The sequence below is a fragment of the Diadema antillarum genome, unplaced genomic scaffold (assembly GCF_040938485.1).
Source record: "Diadema antillarum isolate AM-2024a unplaced genomic scaffold, OU_Dant_1.0 seq00000821_RagTag, whole genome shotgun sequence".
NCBI lineage: Eukaryota > Metazoa > Echinodermata > Echinoidea > Diadematoida > Diadematidae > Diadema > Diadema antillarum.
This window is the reverse complement of record NW_027271698.1, coordinates 3,038,342-3,042,214: the sequence shown is the minus strand read 5'-3', so window position 1 is coordinate 3,042,214 and position 3,873 is coordinate 3,038,342. Positions and strand designations below refer to the sequence as shown.

At 35.2% G+C, this 3,873-nt stretch overlaps 1 long non-coding RNA gene across 1 annotated transcript; it reads right to left on the bottom strand.

The window, feature by feature from the left end:
• Nucleotides 1–663: 663 nt before the first annotated feature.
• LOC139739887 (uncharacterized) lies at nucleotides 664–3,873 on the bottom strand. Its single transcript, XR_011711532.1, has 3 exons — nucleotides 3,832–3,873; nucleotides 1,427–1,524; nucleotides 664–986 (listed from the first exon to the last, which is right to left on the bottom strand). It is a non-coding gene; the product is annotated as an uncharacterized lncRNA (long non-coding RNA).

Here is a 3,873-nt window from a genome sequence, read left to right as displayed (position 1 = left end):
TCCGGTGGTCTAGTGGTTATGACGCTGGTCTAGTAATCCAGAGGTCGTGGTTCGAATCCTGCTTGGGCTGCCTGTGATTTTTTTTTTTTTCACAGCAGCCTACAAACTGCACACTGCAGTTGCGTGCGTTACTACGGATGGAGACAAATGAATAATCTATTATTTTAATATACGATGTTTGACATCCTTATTGCAATCACTTTCTTTAATTGTAAATTTAGAGACATAATGAATTATTATTAAAAGAAATCAAATTTCTGTATTTTGTTGTGAGTTTGCATGGGAACATACACGTATCATAATTTACAATTTTAGTTAGATAAAGAACATCTTATAACAGAACTGTCTAGTGATGGTTGAATAATTATGTCAATTTGTTATAAGTCCTATCATTTACATGGAGTGCATGTTCCCATGTTTATAAGAATCATACGTGACACATTCAAAGTGGGTTGAAGACAACAAAATAATAAATAAAAGAATAAAGGAGAATAGAACTTAATCTGATTACAGCATCATCTAAATATTGCCAATGTGCACTTTGAAATCTATCAAGATTTATCACAAGGTTATGATTACCACACAAAACCTTCAAGATTTATTATCATGAAATACATACCAATGAACACTTAAAAAAATCTAACATTCCATATCCACATGAAGCTTTCCTTGATATAAATGTCTCTCTGTAGTGTTATTAAAGTGTAGCAAAATTGTAATTACGACATCACAGAATGGAATGCCTTGTTTTCACCTTCAATCTTAGGATCTCCTTTCATGTTTCCACTTTACAATCACATTTCACTGTAGATATACCGTCCTTATGTTGTCGCCCTTCATCCCAATTTCTCCCTTCTATCCTATCTGTAGATTGTCTTCTTTCCTAAGCCATTGTATTCACATTCCTTGATGATCAGCACGATGCTGTACTTTTTTCTTCTTCTCTGAAACAGTCCAGCTCTTCGCTACTGCATGGCATCAGTCATCTGAAAGAAAAGACAGAAATTAAGAACTTTCAATTAAAATCAAACATCATGATACAAGATACAACTTTCATTTTGAGAAAAAGAAATCAGCCAACTAAACTGTAGTTGAAATTATTTTGCTCTATTTATATTAAACATAAAACAAAACGGTATACAGGATCAAAGAATGTCAAAAAGATACTGCTGTTTTTGATGCGTATTCAAATTGTCTCGCCTTTTACATATTTTAATGATGCAAGATATTATGTCTAGCACTTAGTAAGTCTCATGTAGAATTTAAACTATTATTCACATGAATAAATCTGCATGTCCTTGTAAACAAGGCATTGCTTTGAAAAAGCTGAATATTACTAATTGCATTTGGGAAAGAGTCTACGACAATCAAACTTGTTTATTATCAGAGACTTTAACATCTTAATTAGACCTAGACTCTACATTACCATTGTATTCACATCCGTTGGTGATGTACACGACCCTGTACTTTTCCTTTTCTTTTCTGAGACAGTCCAGTTCTTCGCTACTACATGGCACCAGTCATCTGAAAGAAAAGAAAGAAATTAAGAACTTTTGATTAAAATCAAACATCATGGCACAAGATACAACTTTAATTTTGAGAAGAAAAAAAAATCAGCCAACAAAACTGAAGTTGAAATTATTTTGCTCTATTTATATTAAACATAAAACAAAATGGTAGGCCTATGCAGGATCAAAGAATGTCAAAAAATGCTGCTGTTCGTATTTGATGCATATTCAAATTGTCTCTTCATTTACACATTTTACTGATGCAAGATATTATGTTTAGCACTTGGTATGTCTCATGTAGAAATTGAATTATCATTCACATGAATATAAATCTACATGTATTTGTAAACAAGGCATTGCATTGAAATAGCTGAATATTACTACATGTACCTGCATTTGGGAAACAGTCTATGACAATCAAACCTGTTTCTTATCAGAGACTGTAACATCTTAATTAGACCTAGACTCTACATTATCATTCAGCTTTTAAAGGTATTAACCATTCACCTATAAAACACTGGCATTGTCATGTGCATCATATTTCTTTGATACTGCACATATTTTCATGAAGTCTGCACAAGAATGCAAATGAAACACGTCTGCTGTTTGGTATTTATGAGAAAAAAAAAATCACTAACCCGGAAGTCCTTGGCCTTAGGAATAACACGTGGCGAGTTAGTAGGAATTGACGTTAAAATAGAATAAGAATAGATCTACTAAATAGGCCTTTGCCTCATGAATGTCTGGTCTAATTATAGACTAAGTGAAGTCTAGACCTTTCACTTTTAAGTTACCAGTGGTTCACAAAATTTATATTATAGATCTAGACTACATCTAGATCTAGACATCTAATACTATTAGATCTAGGCAACTTTTGTCTTTGTGACACGAAATTAACACGTCACGGATGATATTGCGGCGATATCCAACAGGATGACAGTACCACTATTACTGACTCAGTAAGTTGACATAGATAACTAACATCAACTTGTTAACGTACGTTAGAGATGGCACCATATACAATAACCGGTGACACTGACACTGACAGATCTAACGACTACGTTTAGACTAACGTTAAAGAGTTAGACTCGCCATCTCAGTAAGTCGGCCAAAGACAAAGTCAATACAGGGCTAAGTCAGTGTTACTGTTATGTTAGGCCTAACAAATGTTAACGGTTACTCGGTTAGGTTAGGTTTACCAGGACTCAAGAGTCCTGGTTAAATCAGTCGAGGGACATTTCTTAGAAGTCCTTCGATTCCAAGAATAAAAAGGGTGAAAGAACAAAGGGAAAAAAGGAAAGAAGAAAGGACAAAAGATTATGTATGGATGCTGTGGAAATCGACAGCGCTACTGTATCACTATCAATCACGCGTGAATATGTAAACGCCATTTGGTTGGGCCGCATTCACAAGTTTTAGGGAAAAAAAGCCCCACCGCTGTGCTTCAAAGGTACTCCACTCGAACTAACGTTAGACATAATGTCACATATCTACACACAGTACGGTACTAGGGCTGAATTCACAAGTATACTATAACACTGCACTGTACAGGAAAGCCACCTAACCTGTAGAGTACTACTCGTAGTGTTTAGGTAGTATCACTAGACCACATATTGTCATAGATGACATCTACAGCAACGCTGCACACTGGCACTGGTCTGACGGTCCCTGACCAGGAAAAATCACTGTTGGACACTGACCAGTAACTTTTTCAGGAATGGACAAGTAAAAATTGGGGGAAAAAATGGGTGGACTCTACCTACTATTACCACTAGTCTAGATGTAGATCTAGAGCTAGACTATAGACTCTGTGTTAATTTGACTTGGTCTTAGACTTCAGCTGATCTTAGTTTTAGTAACTGGCATTACAAGTAAAGTCTTAACTTAGACTTAATAGTTAAACTTGAAAGTTAAAGTCTAACATGTCTAACTTTATTCTTTACTCTTCCTTTGAGTTTTACTTTTAGACTTTTTACTTTTTTTTTAGTTTAGTAGGCCTACTTTGTCAATCTCATGATTTCATTTTCAACTCAAGTCAAGGCATAGCCATGAGTGTCTTCGAGACTTTGACATCTTGCATGTCTTGCACACAGACGTTACGACTACAGTACTCAGTAGTCTCAGAAGTAACGACATAAGTTGAAAAGAAACTATAAATAATATGATTTGGGATCTAATTTGAAATTGGATGGCGTTTACAGACTAGGCTTCATAAGCATCACGCGATTGAATACATGGGACTACACTCTACCGCAATTAATGGTTATGGTAGTCCAACTGAAACTGTTATTTTGAGCATGATTTTAATAGGATTATAGCTTACCATTCACTTCACTCGTGGACAGTGGGCTGGCTTAGGTCGTCA